Source organism: Heterodontus francisci, chromosome 1 (assembly GCF_036365525.1).
Source record: "Heterodontus francisci isolate sHetFra1 chromosome 1, sHetFra1.hap1, whole genome shotgun sequence".
In the NCBI taxonomy this organism is placed as follows: Eukaryota; Metazoa; Chordata; class Chondrichthyes; order Heterodontiformes; family Heterodontidae; genus Heterodontus; species Heterodontus francisci.
Window position 1 is genome coordinate 250059052 of NC_090371.1, and position 21710 is coordinate 250080761.

Sequence of the window (21710 nt, forward strand, 5' to 3'; positions counted from 1 at the left end):
TTAGATTACTGTACAACTGTTGTGTGTGTAGGGAATTACAAAAGTTGAAGTATCAGCCTCCCATCAAACAAGCCCTGCTGCTTCCCTACAGTTGACCAGTGTGTTCAGCTCTCTGTTACTGGCATCTTCAGATCCTCAATAGAGCAACTATGGGCATCAGTCAGTCAGCAGTGCTCAATGCCATTTTTCATATCAACTATCCTTTTCTCAGAATGATATTTCAGTAATTCAACTTCCGGCAAACTTGATAACAGCAAGAATCAAGTGACCTCAATTTTTTAGATTCTATGGATTGGAGTCCAAGTAGCCATCCATCCATTAACAGGTAAATCTTCCATTCTCTTATTATGCAGCGGTTATGTAATTTAGGAAATAGATCTACGTTCCAATTGGCTAGTCATATGTCAGCCTTTTACACTTGCGAGTTCTAAAATAAGTAAGGTATTTATGTATAGTGGATTGACTAACGGATGGTTATGAGGCGAGTGAGGGTGGGGGGAGGGAATTTCCTTTTTGGGGTGGAGTTCTGGCTGGGTGGGATTTCCATCCCTCTCTCCATATCCACTCCAAGACCAGGCCATTTTCCAGGGAGGGAAATCATTCCATGTGCATGGAGGGCTCCTGATTGGATTCCCACCATGAAGAGGGAGCCCACCAGTATGAAAGTAGAGAATCTCAGTGGTGTTGTAGTGGGGACGCCGCTGCAATATCAGAGGGTCTGGTAGCAGATCTCAAAGGGGCAGAAGTGTCTCAAACATAGAAGAAAGATTCCCAAAAAAGACTTTGCATAATATTTGGAGGGAGATCTGACAACGACAAGGCGCTCTTCCTCTATTGGTTAGCATTCTTCCATCTACGAAAGATGATGGACACGCAGCAAACAATCCACTTAGGTGGGATATCTTCTCTCGGTGCACTTTTGCTCATGGCTGTGAAGGTCAAATCCTTGAGAGACAGGTTCTGCCTCAAGGGCCGCACCTGAAGCTGCCAAGTTACACTGTGAGTTATTGTTTTTGACATTAGCGCCTGCTGCCAAGTTGCTGTAGTCACTGGTCGTCATGGTAGTGCACGCCAGTCCACAGGATGTGTTGCCATTTCCTCTTTCATCAGCTTGCAACTCCCAGTGGCAATATGTTGATATTTAGGGCCTTCATGTCACGCTTGCAAGCAACCTTGAAGTGGAGCTTCAGGTGCCCCACTGCTCTTCTGGCCCTGGTTATCTCACCATATAAAAGGTCTTTGGGTATGCGACTGTCTTCTTCCTGCCAACGTGTAAAATCCACTGAAGCCGCCTTTGTTTGATTAGTGCCAACACACTTGGGAGCTCTGCCTTTGAGAGGACTGCCGTTTGCAAATCCTCTATTACGGACCTCAAATCCTTTATGCCATTTACTGGCGCCTACTCCTATCTTCCAAATGGCAGCTGCAGGAATTGGTGGTAAGTGGAACAAACGAGAAGGATTTTATTTGCATGTAATGGATGGGGAAAGGGTGGCAGGTGGTATTCCTGGTGGAGTTTGGTGGAGGAAAATCCCAATCAGGATGGTGAGCTAGTGGTAGGCCTCATTTTGTCATTCTCCCTATGATCCCACCTGATTTTTGATTTTTGATTGCTGGAGGAGAATTCAGTCAATATATCAGACCCTGTGGGGGTGAATTTCCATGAGGGTTCTCCCACTCTTCCATCATAATTTCAGCAGAAAAGGTCTGGAGACCCAGAAAAATCGTATAAACTCTGTTACACCATTTTTTCTGAAGTTTCTGCAGCTCCTCCACCAAAGTTATAGCAGACAAATGTCAGAACCCTCATATAAATTAAACCCCTCTATTTCTGTGCCTTTTACATCAAATTAATGTCAGTCTCACTTGAACAGGTCATTGAGGTTATGGTCTGAAGCACTAGTTTATGACTCTGATATCAAATCTTCAAAAGCATGCACAGAGATGTTTAAGGGGATACTTGTTGGCAGTATCCCTCAAAACTTGAGGAGCCTTTGATACAGTATGATATATCAGTATCTTTGAAAAATCTGTTGTATATATATATATATATATATGGTGAGCCTTTGAACTGGATACCCTTCTACATTAGAGGATGCAAATATCAGGTCACATTAAAGTTCATCTTCTTATAGCAACAGCTGTGGCTAGTCCCTCAGAGAAGTATGGTTATCCCCACTCTGTTTTATATCTTCACCAAATGCCATCGAATGTAATGTTCCCTTTGCTGATGTGTCTACCTTCTCCTGAAAGACAAATGGCAGTTGAATCAATACAGACAAAATACAGACAGGAAAAAATTGGACGGTAGGTGGAAAAATGCTTCTTCTTAGAACTAGGAAGGCAATAGTAACTGCAACATGCATTAAACTATCAGGAATGCTCAAAGTCTTACTTTGAATACCCAACAAACAGTGTCTGTATTTGTTATATTTGTCTCCAGCTGCACCATCTTGTGGTATCACTAGGGCACAAAAAGTACATATTTGGTATTTTGAAAATAAGATTCAGATGTTTAGACTTCACAGGAGAAATATGACAATGCAGTTCTAGGAAAGTCTGCAAATACTTAGCTGCTTGTTGCATTTGAACAACATAACACCACTGTGTGGTATTATAGTCATCCTGTCAGGATGCAGCAGTGATTGAAAATCACTTACATTTTGTTTTGCAAAATTACAGAATTGTTGGCAAAATTAAATGTTTCAATTCACATATTCCAAATAAAAACAAATGAAATGTATGCATAAAAGTTTAATGTAAACATTTGCAGGTTTGTTTTCTTGTGTAGGTGTTTGCCACTGATATGGGTGTAATGTAATGATGATCCCTCCCCTTCTCTGTTTAATTAGAAACACCTTGCTAATTATAGCTGTATCATTGCTAAAGTTGGAGGATTAGCCTAGATTGTACATTCACCGCTCCACTTATGGTTCTTCTCATCTCCTTTTATCACATCTGTTATCCAATGATTATACTCTCTCATCCCTTGATATGGCCTGTGGCATCCTCTAACTAGTCTCCCATCCAGCTACTAAACTGTTGGCTTTCCAGCATTCCAACTCTAACAATCTCCAACAATATCCACTAGTTCTTCAGCTGTACATGCACCTGATTCATAATCAACAATTAGGTTAGATTTCTGCTAGGTGGATGATAGTGGTGGAACGAGCCTGACTGTGGCTCCAACTGAAGCATCAATAGTGTGAAACTTAAGGTTTACCCTAGAATCTCAGGTTTATCCAGATCCCCACTTTTCAAGTCTGTGAAAATAGTGTTATGTCAGCCCATGGTGTAGTTTAGCTTGTACCAGCTGTTCAAGAAGTGGGCCACCAGAATTTTAAGGTTCTGCCCATAGGCTACAGGAGCAAGGAGAGTTTGTCCAGAGAGTTTGTTCTGCAGCATACTTGACTGGGAACTTGTTGCATGCAAAACGTCAGCAGTATTGTTACTTAACAACAAACACTGAATTTCAAAGTAACTCATGCATTGTATGTGAAGCAATTTGAGTTGTTCCTTAATCTTTCAACTATTGATTTGTTCTTCTGTGGGGAAAAAAGAGATTATGAATCACTTGGTTTAGTTGTTATTGTGGATATCTTGGTTTGGCAAACATGTGCGAACCTGTAATTCCAGTTGGAATTGTGCCCAGTGTTGACCTCTGCCACCAACCCTTTCAGATTATGCAGGGTCAAGGGAGGTCTCAGCCACTAGGGGGACACTTAGGGGACTCATCTTCTGCAGGTGGCCAGGCCAGGGAGAAGGAGTTGGGAAGAGAGTTGAAGCCTCCAGAAATGTACTGACTATAATCTTGGTACAACCCCCATGCAACATTGCCTCCATTTCAGGGGTCCAGGCCTCAATCCTGGCCTGATCCTCAATGTGATCTCCATCAACAGCATGTCAACCTGTAAGCCTGGTTTCATCTAGCATATCTGTGCCAGGTTCCTTTGAAGACCAAGGTTGCGGGTATTCCTGATGTAAGGAATCCCCACTCCTGGCTCTGCTTCATTCTACATGCATGACCATGTTTGGAGTGGGAAGAAACTGCATCACCAACAGACCATCGCTGGAATTTAGGCATGAAGTTGGAATTAGGTAGAACATTAGGTTCTACCCTAAGGGGAGGTGCTGGCATAGTGGTAATAGATTAGTAACCCAGGCCAATGCTTTGGAACATGTGTTTGGATTCTCACCATAGCAGATGGTGAAATTTAAACTCTATTAATAAATCTGGAATTAAAAGCTAGTCTAATGATGACCATGAAACAATTGTTGATTGTTGTAAAAACCCATCTGATCCACCAATGCCCTTTAGGGAAGGAAATCTGCTGTCCTTATCTGACCCACAGCAGTGTGGTTGTCTCTTAACTGCCCTCTGCAATGGCCTAGCAAGCCACTCAGTTGTCAAGGGCACTTAGGGATGGGCAACAAATGCTGGCCTTGCCAGTGATGCCCAAAATCCCATGAAAGCATAACAAAAGTGTTTAGCCCTTCTATCATGCTCTCACTGAAGCCATGTGTGATGCAAAATAGCTGACCCCATGGTAATTTCTAGCCTCAGCCTTAGTTCTATATTAATGCTGTGCTCCCACCAATAACTGGAAGCTCACCATTTGTGGGAGGGTGCCAGCAACCAGCATGCTGATTTAAGTCTTAAAGGTGATGCAACACCTAAAATTGTTTAGACAGCAGTAGTAAAGGTTGCCCAATTATCCCTGTTGTATTTCACTTCATCTGAACATTTTACTGGCAGCCACAATAGGACCAAAACCCATATCGCTACCCTATCATTGACTTTTCTGATATATTTGTCCTTTTAGTTATAACTCTGACTGGGCTTATAGGCAATGGGCGAGATGTTGAGCTCATTAGTGCCTGATTGTTTTGCAACTACAAGTGCTCTTAGGGCTACAAAATGGCGCCCATGGCACACACGCACACCTGAGCCAAATCGCGCAAGTGCCATTTTGGTGAGGATGTTAGCCTATGTTCAGTGAATGCTATGAATACCTGCTGGAAATATGCAGAGCATGATATCAGTCAGCTTGCAATGCTGATTTGGTGCTAGCAGGTCCATTTGGAGCTCAATGCTCCAGCTAATGCCCTCTCTTAACCTAGCTGATTCTGCAAGTGTTTAGTGCTTTCTATAGTTGTTCCAAGATGCAAAGGTCTACAGCGAGTGGTGTGACAGGTACTGACAGACTTTTTTCTGACATCAAAACTTCTGCATCAACCAGTTGCTCCCAGACATGGGTGAACTAGTAGGCATTCCCCTTGAAATACAGTACGATTGGGAGAATGAACAGAGGTCACGTAGACCAGAACAAGCTGCTGGAAGAAGGAGGAGGAGGGAAGAAGGGCTGTCAACAGGAGGCCATATCAGTGGCTGTGAATGTGACCGTGGCAATGAACGTTTATGCATCGGGTTTCATCTGGGCTGGACTGGAGATATCTGCAACATCTCAAAATTTGTCATCCACTGTTATGTAAAGGAGGTCACTGAGATTCCCTATTTAATGAAAGTTCAATACATTTCATTCTCTTTTGCCAGAGACAAGCAGGCAGCATAAGCACATGGCTTCATTAGCTTATTCTAACTATTTCTTTTGTATTTGTCTATTTTCTGACCGTCAACACTTCTGACCATGTTCCCTCTGCCCCCATACCTTCAGCTGAAGTCCATGTGCTACAAACATGTTGAAGAATCAAGACTTGTTCAGGATTTTAAATGGATTTATCAAGAAATATTTGGCGAACCTTCTTTGTTTTCCAGGGGTTCAAACACATGACAAAAAGCTGAATCTGAAATAAAAACTAGAATTGCTGGAAATGCATAAAGGCCAATTAGCATGAGAAATGGAAGGATGAGTGAATGTTTTAGGTGTGAAACTTCATCAGTACTAATGTGGTCACTTGAGAGAGGTCCCTTTGTAGAACTGACTTAAACAAAGAGGGGAGGGAATGAAGAGTTTAGGTTTATGGATGAATTTGACAAAGAGGCAGCTAATGAGTTTGATAGACTGTAGATAGATTTTATAGTGATGGAGATTGACTTGCATTATGTATCATATGCAACATAAAAGCCATCAGTCAGGCTGATGAAAAGGCCAAAGATGACTCAGACATGAAGCAAAACTTTCAACTTATCTGGGGTGGGATTGGTCTACACCAGCAGTTCGAAACAGGCTCATAGCAAATCAGATTTTTCACTGCACCTGATCTTCTTTCCACTAAAGTTCATAGAATGATAGCACAGTCTTTTTTTTGGAGATTTATTTCCTCGTCTCACTGTCACTTTTACTTGGTTTGAAATTGAGAACCTTGGTAATATTTTCCAAGTCAATGGAAAATAAAAACTGCCGCAGTGAAAAATCAACTGCCCTTCGCTTTGAGCTAATTTTGTACTGCTGGCATAGACCAATGTCACCCCTACAATATTGGATCAGCTGTCTGTTATACATCCTACCTAACTTCAATGGAAAAGAAACTTGGTGGGGTGTACAGAGGCCAGCCAATCTGACACCACTTTTATTATGCCCACTCCAAAGTTGAAAGTTCATCCCATGAATCTAAAATGAATACAATGAACTGTAAAAAGGACAATCCAGCAGAAATCCTGGATGGACAGCTAAGGGCGGAGAATGCCTTTTTAACAGCTATGCAACAAAAATTTCAGCTTTCTATCTTCTAATACTAAATGATGTTTGTAAGTATTATTTATGAGAAAACAAGAAATTGGGACATTGAGTAAACACTTTGTGATGTGAAGTATTCAACTTAACTGTGCTTTTCCAAATTAACTTTTTCAATCTTTTATCCTTTCCTTATGGAGTAGAAAAACTACTGGAGCTAAAGTTACTTTTAGTCCAAATCTCGCCAAGTGAGAGTATTTGCTTTGTTGATGCCTCATCCTGACAGAGGAAGTGAAAGTCAACCACTTGAGCTTAAATTCTCCACATGATCTTTGAGTGAGGTTTACTTGGAGATGTCAATAGTTGGCAGAAAAAATGGTGGACACGTTGCTGTTAATGTTAGCGCCAGTAATTTACTGATTAAGGACCAGCATGCGTTCACTGGGAATGGGCTGAAGGAGTTGACAACATATCTCCCAACTTTTCTAAATGGTTGATGTGAACATAGCACTGGTGAATGTTTTTACTTGATAATAAAACTTTGCTGCAGTTCTTTTTCAATGGATTCAGACTCTAGTTCAGTGGTATGTGGTTATTGAGGTATTTCCTTACTGGAATTTTTAAACTATGCTTAATCTATAGGGAGGCGGTGGGGGAGTGGTAATGTCATTAGTCTAGTAACCCAGACCCCCAGGCTGATGCTCTGGGGACATGGATTTGAATCTCACCACAGTAGATGGTGAAATTTGAATTCAATTGATAAATCTGGAATTCAAATCTAGTCTAATGGTGACCATTGTCAATTGTTGTAAAAACCCATCTGGTTCACTCATGACCTTTAGGGAAGGAAATCTGCTGTCCTTACCTGGTCTGGCCTACATGTGACTCCATACCCACAGCAATGTGGTTGACTCCTAAATGGTCCAGCAAGCCACTCAGTTCTGTGGGTGCATCTACACCCCAAGGACTGCTGTAGTTCAAGAAGGCAGCACACCACTATCTTCTCAAGGGCAATTAGGGATGGGCAATAAATGCTGGCTTAGCAAGCAATGCCCACATCCCAAAAATGAATTTTAAAAAAACTAAGCCAATAGTTTAATCAATATGGATGAACAGATAATTTCATCTCACTAGTGCACCTTGGTTGACTGCATTTAATTTTTCTTCATGTGCACATGTTGGATGCAGGGTCTTGTGTGGTGGAAAAGTCTGAACTAAACAGTAGGCATTAACTGGAACAGTATATTCTATTCAAATTAATGAACAATTTTGACAGGGTAAATAGTGAAAGATTGCTCTCACTGATTGGTATTTCAGTAACAGAAAGGCATAGACTCAGGATTATTATTGGAAGAACGAAAGGAGTTTTTTTTAACAGAGAGTGTTATTAGAAATTGGAATGCTTTACCACAAGTGTCTCATATAAAAAGAGCAAAAAGGATTAATATTTGAAAAGCAAAAATATGAAAGGATATGTGGCAAGGGCAAGGAAACAAGATTAGAATAGATAACTTGAGTTAGAATTTGTCTTGGCATAGGTTTGATGAGCTGAGTGGCTTTCTTCTGTGCTCAAATATTTATAATTTCATGCAGGGAGTCTCTAGCAAGAACCTATAGATGCTTGAGCTCATCTGGCTTCAAATGGTATCCTTCCTATTATTTTATCCCCTTGCATTCCAGAATGAAGATTAAGTGGTCATTTTTGAATGTGAATTTGTGCATATATATGATTTTGTGTGGACACACAGTAATAGAGAAGTTAAAATAACATTCCAGTCTCTTAAATATCATCCCAACATAAAAATACTACATTTATGTAGTATCTTTCACAACCTCAGGATGGACCAAGGTGCTTTACATCCAATTAAGTATTTTTGAATTGTAATCACAGTTGTAATATAGAAAATGCAGGAGCCAATTTGCACACAGCAAGGTTGCACAAGCAGCAATGTGAGAATGGCCAGATAATCTGTTGGAGCGATGTTGGTTGAGGGATTGGTCAGGCCACCTGGGAGAACGCCCCTGCTCTTTCAAAATAGTGCCATGGGATTGTTTACATCCATCTGAAAGTGCAGACAGGGCCGCAGTATAACATTTCATCCAAAAGGTGGCACCACTGACGGTACTACACTGAAGCATCAGCCTAGATTTTGTGCTCAAAGCCGGGATTTTATTTGGGCGATGGGGGTCTTGACGTCTGGAAAAATCAACGCTGAGAACCCCGCATTGCCTCTTCTGTGGGAGGCCCACAGAACCTAGTGCCAGTTAGGCACATAAGTGGACAGCGGCGGGCCTTCCACAGGATCAAGGACCCCAGCGACAGAAGTCCTGCCCTCTGGGAGTTGCCAGCCAGTCAAAGGCTGGCAGCTTTACTGAGCAATGCCACTGCGGAGATGGTGGCTTTTACTGGTGGAGCACCTGTCTGAGGCCCAGGAGTGGCGCTGGACCCAGGCCACAGGTAGGTCAAGGCGGGAGGTGTCTCGGGGGGTAGGGGTCACAAGGAAAGGGTGTCGGTAGCAAGGGCAGGAGGGCAGCTCTCAGCAGGCTCCCCTTCCTGATGCCGGAGCTGGCAAGCAGCCAACACGCGTTTTCCTGTTGGGATTCCCATACAGTGACAGGGCCACCCACTACATGGCTAATTGCGGTGGCAGGATCAGGCCCTTAATTGGACATTAATCGCCCAGTTAAGGACCTCAATTGGCAGCAGGGGAAGGCCATTCACAGGCCTTCTTGCCCTGGACTTACTTTTGGTAGAGGCGGGAAGGTAGTGGGATACCCCCCTCGGCCACCATCCCACCCGAGTATATGCTCTCCCTGCCTACAAACCCGCCTCGGGGGAGAAAATAAACTTCAGTACCCAAGACTCTGAAGCATGACTTGAATCTTAAACCTTCTGGCACATGGTAACAGAGCTACCAATGGAGCCACAGCTGTCACCATACCCAACTTACGAACTAGATTGGGGTATGCAACCTCTCAAGTCCATGCGACCATTCAGTTAGATCATGACAGATGTGTAGCTCAATCCCATTTATACGCCTTTGTTCCATATCTCTTGATACCTCATCTAAAACAAAATCTATCAATCTCAGTAAACTGACCTGTAATGAATTCTTCTTATGTTGTCTGATGCAACACAAATGAGTGACAGGAGTCCAGTTGGTTGAAGATCTCAAACAGGTTTATTACAGCTAACATTATTAACATTTATTACAACATACACAGTACAGAGCTAACTATTTGCAGAACTTTCCTCTAAGTGCTACAGTTGCAGAGTGACTCAGGCTATGAGTCACATGACTACATCTTGGTACTTAGCTCATTAGCAAACTAACATCTTAAAGGGACATCACTCTTAAAGGCAATCATACAACATCCCCTTTCTTTCCAAAGATAAGTCTCGTATGCTAAAAGTAAGAAACACACATTAGACAACATCAACATTATTTACACATAGATAAAGATTGTGAAATTTACAAATGCAGAGGCTTAAGAGTCCATATATCATTTTGGTGGTTTGACAACTCTTCCAGATCTGGTTATGGTATAACCTTTTGGGGATGTGGATTTTACCCTTGGCTTGCAGGTATGTTGTCAATGCTTTGGTTGCCATCCTGTTGTTCTATCACACCCCCACCATCGGAACGTGCTCCCTTGAGTCCGCCGTGCACACCTCTCTCAGTTGGCTTTGGTTCCTTCTCAACACCACTCCGCTAGGTGTTGTAATCTCATAGGACCTAGGCTCACCACACACTCTGGACATCTCTGCAGGCAACCATGTTTTCATTGTGGGGTGTATGATCCTGACCTTTTGTTCTACATATAACTGAGATAGTTCCACCCCTGCGTGTCGGTCATGCACCATCTTCATTCTCCCTTGTTTTTCGAGTAGTGTCTCCTGCATCTCGGAGAATTTGGACAGATGATGGCTTTGCAGAGTCGTCCGCACTTGTCTGCCAAACATGATCTCTGCTGGTGACGGTAAGCCCATATCCATAAGCCCATAGGTGGGGGTTGCTTGAGGTGGAGCATGGCAACAGGAAAATCTTGTTTTGTTGTCCTACACTTCAGGATAAGTGCTTTGACTGTGTGAACCATTCGCTCAGCGAGACCATTAGACCTAGGGTAATCAGGTGAGGACGTCCTCCCCATTTGGCGCACATATCCCTGAAAGGTTTGTCCATATGCTGTGACCCATCGTCAGAAATAATTTCTTCAGGTGCACCAAATAGACTGAATATAGCACTCAATATGTCTGCCATGACTGCGATTGAAGCGTCTTTCACCTGTCTGATAATTGGAAATTTGGAGAAGTAGTCAGTGACTAAGATAAAATCTTCTACATTACTGGATAGTAGGTCAGTGGTGATTTTGGACCAAGGGACTGACTGAATCTCGTGAGGGTGTAGAGGTTCTTTACATTGTTGGTGGCTCTGGCATGCCTTGCACATCCTTACTAAACTTTCAATGTCATTATTGATTCCTGGCCAATAAACAGTGTCTCATGCTAGTCATCTTGTTCGCTCTTTGCCCATATGTTCTTGGTGAAGTTGTGACAAGATGTCCTGTTGGAGAGCTTTGGGCATAATCACTTGTTTTCCCTTCATGATGATGCCTCTCCAGATACTGAGTTCATCTCTATAAGGCCAAAAGCATTTGAGGGTTTCTGGCACCTCTTTCACTGTGTCAGGCCAATCTTCTATGATGACTCTCCACAAGGCCTTCAGTGGTGGGTCATTGGCTGTTTCTGATTGCAGTTGGTCACATATGTGCTGACTGAAATGCAATAAATCGATTTTGAGCACATCTTCCATCTCGATGTCTATGCTGTCTACTTGTAGATCAAGTGGAACTTTGTCATTCTTGCTCAGGTTTGGCAGTCTGCTCAGCATGTCCGAGGTGACCATTTTGGTACCCGGTTTGTAGCAGACGTTGAAGTCGTACCCCTGTACTTTCTCTAAGATCCTCTTGTGGAGGTGGTGCGCTTGTCAATGGTTTGCGCCAGATCATCTGCAGTGGTTTGTGGTCGGTTTCCATTGTGAACTGCTTACCAAACAAGTAAGTGTGGAACCTTGTGATCCCAAAGACCAGAGCATGTGTTTCACACTTTATGATTTAGTAATTGGACTGCGCTGAGGATAAACATTTGGACCCGAATACAATTGGTTTACCATCCTGTAAGATGCACGCTCCTAGCCCTTTGTATGAGGCGTCGACTTCCAGAGTTGTCTTCTTCCTCGTATCGTAGTACTGCAGGGTACAAGTTTCTGCTGACAATGCCTGTTTGAGAGATTCAAACATATGCTGATGGTCCTCCTGCTATAGAAATGGTACATCTTTCTTTAAGAGCTCTCTCAGGAATGATGCTCAAGGTCTTTCTTGTCTTGTGGGGTAGGCATATGCCTTACATCTGCAACTTTGCCTGGGTCAGGACGGATTCTGCAATCTGAATAAATGGAGCCAAAGAACTTGATCTGACTTACGTTCACCTGGCACTTCTTGCTGTTAAAAATGAGCCCTTCACAACGAGGCACTGCCATCAGTGAATGGAGATTTTGATCATGTTCTTCTTTGGTTTTGTCCATTCCCACAGTGTCAATGGTAATGCATATGAAGGAAGCTAGGCACGTTTTCTATAAATCTGTCCATTTGTTGCTGAAAAAGATCTTGACTGACAGATAAGCTGAAAGGTAGTCTCTGGAAGCAGTATCTTCCAAATGGTGTTCTGAAAGTGGTGACTTTCTGAGATTCCTTAGACAGGTGTACTGACCAATATCCATGTTGAGCATCCAACTTGGAGAAGAATTTGGCTCCTGTGAACTTGGGATTCAATTCCTCTAATATTGGAATCTTGTGGGGGCATCTCTTTAAGGAGAGGTTTAGACACCATGGATCTAGACATACCCTGATTGCTCCATCTTTCTTTAGTACGCATGTGATTGAGCTGCACCAGTCTGTGTGATGATGCACTCGACGGATGATGCCTTTGCATTCCATGTCATTTAACCCTTGCTTAAGCTTTTCTTGTATGTGCATGCTACAATTTCTGGGAGGGTCGATTGACGGAATTGCATCCTCTCTGAGTCTTGTCTCAGGTCTGTTTCGCTGTGGACGTCATGTATCAGCTTGTGCTTACGCAGGTTTCTGGAGCTTTCCTTGCTGCTGTTACCCTGTTGCTGGGCCTGTTGTCTGTTTGTCTGTGTCCTACTGTAAGTTCTGGCTGTGTCTTCAGAACCAGATTTCTTGCATAGGCGGGCCCAGTGTCCTTTCACACTGCATGCCTTGGCACAGGTCGTGAAATGCAGGACAACATCGCAGTGAGTGGGACCAACCAAATTTACCACACAGCTTGCTTGCTCTTTTCAACCTGAGCCGATACTTGCAGGTGCTGTTGTCCAATTACAATGGTTTTGTATTTCCTGCCATCTTCCAGTAGTGCATCGATGCACTTTTCTTTTTCCCCAAGAGGTCCTTCTGAAACGTTCCAATGAGTGTTGATATAATCACCAACTCCATTATTCGGTCTGACAGCTGAGCTTCAGAAAAATCACATTTGTTGCCCTTGCTATGGCATCTACTGATGAACTGGTCTATTGATTCCTGTGGCTTTTGCCTGTAAGACATCAATTACAGGCAGTGAATTCTAAAATTAACTCTTAATCTGAGTTGATCTTCTAGCACTTTCCAAATCTTTGCAAGATCTTTCTGGTCCTTGTTGGATAATCCTGAGGTATTGATTCTATGCAGTCCCTGCTTTCCAATTGCTATTAGTATTCTACAGTCTGTTTTTCTGGTTCTGTAATCATTTGGTCTGTAAAGTATAATTGCATTCTTTGTGGGAACAGTTTGAACTCAGATAGGATGTCCATAGCCTTCCAGTTCATGCTGGGAAATTTGGTATCCATCTTCTTGCTGTTCTAGTGCTTTAAAACTTGCATTCAGACTTATTCTATTAGTCTGTACTGTTTCCCCTTAAAAAAGCTCTCTTGGTCGCTTTGATTGACAGGAGCAGGTGTTTAACCATGCTTGTCTGTTTAGCTAGCTTTTAGCACTTGAGCTGGTCCATTTACACAGCTGTACAATAGGCATTTCAAATGCTTTGTTCTGCTGGAGTTAGTTTATACAGCCATTCAACAGGAAATTCTTCATGCTTGAGTGGTTTTATAGGCTTTTTAAACTCTAGCTGAGTGAACGAAAGGTCTGCACACTCGAGTGATTTGATGATTTTTTTAAAGCTTTAGCTGCGAGCTGCGTGAATGTAGTGTTCCCATGCTTTTTACTGTTGGGTGCCTCTTGTAATGGTGCTGACTTCGATCAGCCTGGGTGGAGAGTCTTTCAAAACAATTGATTGGCCAGAGATCGGGATTGGGTTTTCCTTGTTTTTTTCTTTTACTGAGCCTTTAAAAAAAATCAACTTTGCAAGCACCTCAATGCTTTTTTTAACAGGGATTCTTGGACTGTCAGGATAATGACTCACTCGATAGTAGTGATTGATTTGCAACCTGTCGTTCAGCTCTGTCCTCGACAGCTGGAGGTAAATTCTCTTTTTTTCACTGTTTGGGCCATTATTTCTTTGAAACTTTCTCTCTTTTAGCTGTGGAAGGTAGTTTTTAAAGCTGTTTTCCCTGTGGTCTTCAATCTTAGATTCTGTCTTCTCACTACTGCTGCCACCATATGATGAGTTTTTTTTATGTTGTCTGATGCAACATAAATGAGATGCATGGAGTCCAGTTGGTTGAAGATCTCAAACAGGTTTATTACAGCTAACTATTATATACTTACAGAGCTAACTATTTACAGAACATGCCTCTACTTGTTACAGTTGCAGAGTGACTCGTTCTATGAGTGACATGACTATGTCCTGGTACTTAGCTCATTAGCATATTAAAATCTTAAAGGAGCATCACTTTTAAAGGCAATCATACAGCAGACCCAATATCCACAGCCTTTTGACAAGTGAGTTCCACATTTCCAATATTCTTTCTCTTAAAAGGTGTTTCTGCAATTCACTCCTAAATGGATTGTTCTAATTTTAAGTGCAACTACTCTTGGTCTGGCCTCCTCCACCAGAGCAAATAATGGCTGGAATTTTACGGTGGATGGATGGGAGCCGGACTCCAACGTGAAAGTTGTTGGTGAACCCGCTTCTGCCTAGCCCGGGGATCCGTCCTGTATTTTACGGGTCCCCGGGCTTTAATTGCCTCAAGGTGGGACTTCCACCCGCTTGAAGGAGGAGGTCCCCCCTCAGTGAGCTGCTGGCCAATCAGTGGGCCGTCAGCTCTTAGTCCCAGCAGTGGCCACTGCTGGGACTGCAGCCCAGCCGACACCATGGATCGAGGAGGGAAGGTAAGTAGGGGCATGCCTCACAGTGGGATCGGTCATTCCCTGGTGAGGCTGGAATGGTCGTTTGGGGGGAGGGGGGTGTCTTGAGTCCCGGAGGTGGGTTGGGAGGCAGGGGCAGCTCTCAAACGGACGCCCTGTGCCCGACTGCCATGGCCCCCTCCCCCCGCCCCGGGGCATGGAAATGCCGGCAGCTATCGCTGGGCAGCCTTTCACGTCCCCAGCACAACTGTTTGCCATGGGTAAAATGCTCGTGGAGGTGGGCGAGGGCCCTCCTGTGGCCACTTAAGGGTCTTAATTGGCCTGGGGCGGGTGGGCCGTTTCCCACCCCCCGCCCGACACCATAAACTTGTCCGCTCAGTTTTACATCACCCCCACGCCGCGATCCGACCCGCTGGGGCGGCGTAAAATTCTGGCCAATTTCTCTGTATCTACCCTATTGATTCTGTTAATCATTTTAAACATCTTGATTAGACCATCCCACAAGCTTCTAAACTCATGGGAATATAAGCCAGGTTTATGCAACCTGTCCTCATAATTTAACCCCTTAAGCCCTGCTATCATTCTGGTGAATCTGTGCTGTACTCCCTCCAAGGCCAATACATCTTTCCTGAAGTTCAGTGCCCAAAAGTGAATGCAGTATTCCAGATGAGAATTGGCAGCAATGATGCCTGAAAGCTGCATGGCAGTGCAGGCCTTCTATTAGTTGGTCCCTTTAAGTTACTGCACAGGCAAAAAAAAAATTAAAGGGGCCGTGCACATAAATAAATCATAGAGTTGTATAGTCATTTATGGCTTAGAAGGAGGTCATTTGGCCCATTGAGTCCATGCCAGCTCTCCACGGAGCAATCCATTCAGTCCCACTCTCCTGTTCGATCCCCATAGCCCTGCAAGTTTATATCCTTCAAGTGCCCATCCAATTTCCTTTTGAAATCATTGATTGTTTCTGCTTCCACCACCCTTATGGACAGCGCATTCCAGGGCATTACCACTCGCTGAGTAAAAAAGTTCTTCTTCACATTTCCCCTGCATTTCTTGCGCAAAACATTCAATCTGTGTCCCCTAGTCCTTTTACCACCAGCCTCAAGAAAACGAACATCATGGGACACGACATCAGAAATGCTCCACCCATCAATATCAGCGACCACGCTCTGGAAGTGGTTCAAGAGTTCACCTACCTAGGCTCAACTATCACCAGTAACCTATCTCTCAATGCAGAAATCAACAAGCTCATGGGAAAGGCAGCTGCTGCTATGTCCAGACTGGCCAAGAGAGTATGGGAAAATGGCGCACTGACACGGAACACAAAAGTCCTAGTGTTTCAAGCCTGTGTCCTCAGTACCTTGCTCTACGGCAGCAAGGCCTAGACAATGTATGTCAGCCAAGAGCGACATCTCCATGCATTCCATCTTCGCTGTCTCCAGAGAATCCTTGGCATCAGGTGGCAGGACCGTATCTCCAACGCAGAAGTCCTTGAGGCGGCCAACATCCCCAGCATATATGCCCGACTGAGCCAGCGGCACTTGAGGTGGCTTGGCCATGTGAGCCGCATGGAAGATGGCAGGAACCCCAAGGATGCATTGTACAGCGAGCTCGTCACTGGTATCAGACCCACCGGCCGCCCATGTCTCTACTTTAAAGATGTCTGCAAACGCGACATGAAGTCCTGCAACATTGATCACAAGTCGTGGAATTCAGTTGCCAACGATCGCCAGAGCTGGCGGACAGCTATAAAGGCAGGGCTAAAGAGTGGCGAGTCGAAGAGACTTAGCAGTTGGCAGGAAAAGAGACAGAAGTGTAAGCAGAGAGCCAACTGTGTAACAGCCCCGACACCAATTTTATCTGCAGCACCTGTGGAAGAGTCTGTCACTCTAGAATTGGCCTTTATAGCCACTCCAGGAGATGCTCCACAAACCACTGACCACCTCTAGATGCTTACCCATTGTCTCTCGAGACAAGGAGGTCAAAGAAAAATGGGAACATTTTTCCTTGTCTAACTTATCTAAGCCTGTGATAATTTTGTACATTGCTATCAAATCTCCATCAATTCTCTTTGCTCCAGGGAGAACGACCCCAGCTTTGGAAACCTAACGTTGTAACTAAAATCCCTCATCCCTGGAACCATTCTGATAAATCTCCTCTGCCACCCTCTCAAGGACCGTCACATCCTTCCTGAAATGTGATGACCAGAACTGGGTGCAACACTCTAGTTGGGGCCTATCCAAAGCTTTATAAAGGTTCAGCATAACCTCTCTACTTTTGTACTCAATGCCTCTACTTATGAAGCAGAAGATCGCATATGCTTTGCTAACCACTGTCTCAGTATGTCCTGTCACCTTTAAAGAATGATGCACATGCACCCCCAGGCCCCTCTGTTCCTGCAAATTCTTTAGAACTGTGCCATTAAGTCTGTATTGCCTCTCCCTATTCCTTCCGCCAAAATGCACCACCTCATACCTGTCTGTATTAAATTCTATCTGTCACTTGTCTGCCTACTCTGCTAGCCTTTCTATGTCGTGTTGCAGGCAATTTGCATCATCCTCACTATTTGCAACTCCTCCAGGTTTGGTACAAATTTTGAAATTCTACTCTGTATTCCAAGATCCAAGTCATTTTATATATAGCAAAAAAAAGAAGTGGTCCTAGCACTGATTCTTGGGGAACATCACTGTCTACCATCCTCCAGTCTGAAAAACAACCAATTATCATGACTCGTTGTTCTCTGTCCTTGAGCCAATTTTTTATCCAAGCTGACACTCCCCCTCCTATTCCATGAGTCTCGGTTTTGTTAGCCAGTCTTTTATGTGGTAGTTTGTCAAACGCTTTCTTAAAATCCAAATAGACAACATCATCTGTGCACTCCAAAAAACGTTCGAGGGAACGTTGTTGACAAGTCTCTGTACATCTGAAGCATCACTTCCTCACTCTTGAATTCCAATGCCTTTGTGATAAAGGCCATCATTCCACTAGACTTTTTGATTACTTTTTGTCCCTGTGCACGACCTTTAGTGATTTATTTACGTAGACTCCTAAATCTCTTCAGACCTCCACAGCTCCTACTCTCTCAGCATTGAGAAAATATTCCAATTTGTCTTCCTTGGATCACCAAATTGAATTCCTTCTGCCATAGTTTTGTGTACTCACTTTGTCACTTTGTAATTTCCTGCTCCCATCCACACAATTTCTTGGGCTGAATTTTAATAGCTCGCTGCTGTTCTCAACGGTGAGCTTGAAAAAGTGCGTAGCGCATGCGCGTGATGTACACTGCAGAGCCGCCGCAATATTTTGCGCGGTGGCTCATTAACACGCAGAGGGGAAACGCATGCCCCCAATGACATAGAGGGGGCGGGCGCTCCGTCCCTGGCAATGGCATCCGGCACCACAGGACAGGGGTCCGGCGTGGTGCCATTTTTAAAGGGCTTCAATCCCTTCGGTAGAATTTTAATTTTTAAAGACAAATTCATTTCGCAGTGAGATAAAAAAAATTAAATAAAAGCTGGATGCCCCTCTACCACCATCACCACCCCCCCACACCGCCCCCCCCCCCCGCCCCAATGACCATACACTTTATTTTTGGGCCTGTCCCACCAAAAAAAATTTTCTTCCCAACCTGAACCACCTCCCCCCCCAAACTTCATTACCCCTTCAACCCCTTCTTACCATCCCCTCAGCCAATAGAAACAGTTTCCCCCACTCCCCCGACCCCTACCACCCACCCTGAAAATTTCACTCCTCCCCCCCTACCCACCAGTGTCACGCCTCGGATCTCCGAATGGAGATCCGAAGGTGCGGGAGCATATCAGCATGGGACGGCTGTCAGGACAAGGTAGGTGTTTTTACATGTATTTAACTGTATTTAAATATTGAAATGAATGTTCTGCCGCCAAGAGGCAGGGGGGTGCACCCTGAGGTCTCGCTGCCGCTGGCAAAATGCGACGGAGCCTTCCCGGCATCGAGGCCTGTGGCAGACCTCTCCCAGAAGGATTTTCCGGCCCCCCCCTGCAACGACTACTGACATCATGGTGCTCATAAAATTCAGCCCAGTGTGTCTCCTAACTTAGTGTCATCGTCACACTTGTATATACAACTCTCTATTCCTTCATCAAGGTCAAGCTATATGGTGAAATGTTGAGGCCCCAGGACAGATCCTTGGAGAACACCGCTTGTCAATTCCTGCCAATCACATTGTTGTGTGATTGCCTTTAAGAGTAATGCACCTTTAAGATCTTAGTATGCTAATAAGCTGTGTACCAGGATGCAGTCATGTGACCACATGCCAGTCTCACTCTGTAACTGTAACACCAAGAGGCAAGACCTGCAAATAGATAGCTCTGTACTATATAATAGTTAGCTGTTAATAAACCTGTTTGAGATCTTCAGTCAACTAAACTCCATACATCTAATTTATGTTGCATCAGACAACATAAAAGCTTCTCATTACACACAGAACGACCGTTTTTCCCTACTCTTTGCCACCTGCCCTGAAAACCATTACCGACTCATGTTGTGAATTTCTGTGGAACTCCGTTTTATAATAATAAGAACTAGTGAGTTCCAAATTAAAGATTAACTGATTGGTTAATTAGATATTTACAGAGTACCTCACCATGGTCTTCAGAGCAGTATGATGAAAATATAAGGTGGTCCATGCTCTTCCTTAGTCACCTTCTCCCACCAACTTTGAAAATGCAAGATGGAGTGTTTGGTGTATGCCTAAAGAAGAAAGTTAAATGCCTTCGAGTGGTAGAAAAAGCTTTATTCAAAAGAATCTATTAATTTTGCCACCTAGTGGACATTTTCCCTGATGCAGTTGTAGGTTGGTGAACCCACACCTTCTCTCTTACACTCTTAACTCTGAACCTGAACCCATCTAAGGGAAAATGGTCAATGCTCACAACTCATTATACTCGATATTCTTTTATCAGTTTATTGTACCACTGATAACTTCCAAACATCCCTTCAAGTTAAATCAGTACTTAGAAATGCTGTCCCATAATTTCCAAACTGCACTTACCCTGTTGATCACTCAGAGGAGTGTGTTCCCATCTTTGTGGATGATCAATCCCACCCACATTTACCTTGCAAGTTGCTGCTCTTTCTCTGAATACACATTTTTTATTGTACTAACATCACACCCGTGACTATGATTGATGCAAACCCTCCCGCTTTTGATTGTAACTTCTTAAATCTTGCATTTGTGATTTTGTCCTGCCAGGATATACCCATAATGCACTGCAGACAGCGAAGATGGAAGTCGCCCATGTTTCACAGCCTTACAAAAAGGTGCTGAGAACAAAGGCATTATAAATCAACAGTTTGGTCCTAAGGGTCAGCATGGTGTTATCCCATGTGCATTTCGCAAGTCGGCCAAAGGTGAGAGCTGCTTTCTCTATGCGTGTATCGAGCTCTGCATCAAGGGACAGATTGTTTGTCACTGTGGACCCAAGGTAGCAGAATTTGCTAACCACTTCCAGTGGAGGGTTATTTAGTGTGATCAGGGCTGGAGATGCAACATCTTGTCCAATGGCCACAGTTTTCTTGACGCTTATAGTCAAGGAGAACAAGATACAGACATGGGAGAGGCAGTCCTCTCAAAGGCAGAGCTCCTAAGTGTGTCGGCACTAATCAAACAGAGGCGGCTTCGGTGGATCGGACACATCTGCGGAATGAAAGACAGTCGCATACCCAAGACCTTCTGTATGGTGAGGTAGCCGGGGCCAGATGACCAGTAGGGCATCCAAAGCTCCGCTTCAAGGGTGCTTGCAATCGTGAATAGACAGGGAGAAACTGTTCCCACTCGTGAAAGGATCAAGAACGAGATGGCACAGAATTAAGGTGAATGCCAAAAGAAGCATTGGTGACAAGATTTAAAACTTTTTCATGTAGTGAGTGGTTAGGATCTGGAATGCGCTGCCAAAGAGTGCGGTGGAGGCAGGTTCAATTGAGGCATTCAAAAGGGTTATGGGGAGAAGGCAGAGGAATGGCACTAAAGGACTAGCTCACTTGGAGAGCCGGTGCAGACATGATGGGCCAAATGGCCTCTGTCTGTCCTGTAAAAATTCTGTGACTCTGTGACATGAAGGCCCTAAATGTTGACTATCACATCTGGGAGTCACTAGCTGGTGAAAGACACATCCTGTGGACTGGTGTGCACCACCACAATGACCAGTGGCTACAGCAGCTTGGCAACAGGTGCCAATGCCGAAAACAACAACTCACAGCATCACATGGCAGCTTCATGTGCGGCACTTGTGGCAGAACCTGCCTCTCAAGGATTGGCCTTCACAACCATCAGCAAAGGTGCACTAAGAGAAGACACCCCACATAAATAGATTGTTTGCTGCATGTCCATCATCTTTCATAGATAGAAGGATGCCAACCAACTAAATCTTGCAACAATTCTGCGTCTTGTGTTCATGAATAGCCCATTAACGTATTTTGATGGTGAAGATTCTGGCTTATCAGCATCATCAGATTGATGGATGAATTTTGACCTAATGAAACAGTTTTTGGGATTAGCATTTCCAAGGGATTTGGGTGTCCACCCAGACATACTGGAACTCACAGCTCGTTAGCTGGTAAGTGCTATTTGCAGTTGTTACACATGTTCAATGGTTAAGTCACTTAAATCTGGATAGACGCATACCATTGTTTTGTCTGATTGCATCAGCTATCACTTGACTATATAGTATATTCATGAATGAAGTCAATCCATCGTGTCCGTGTCTCTATATG

The 21710-nt window shown here is 43.9% G+C and overlaps 1 long non-coding RNA gene across 2 annotated transcripts in view; it reads left to right on the forward strand.

Moving 5' to 3' along the window:
- Window positions 1-1196: 1196 nt before the first annotated feature.
- The window catches only part of LOC137375467 (uncharacterized), a 44419-nt gene continuing 23905 nt past the window's right edge, over window positions 1197-21710 (forward strand). For both annotated transcript variants that reach the window (XR_010976001.1, XR_010976000.1), the window contains exons 1-2: window positions 1197-1438; window positions 20191-21553. This is a non-coding gene — a long non-coding RNA (uncharacterized lncRNA). The remainder of the gene's footprint in view (window positions 1439-20190; window positions 21554-21710) is intronic.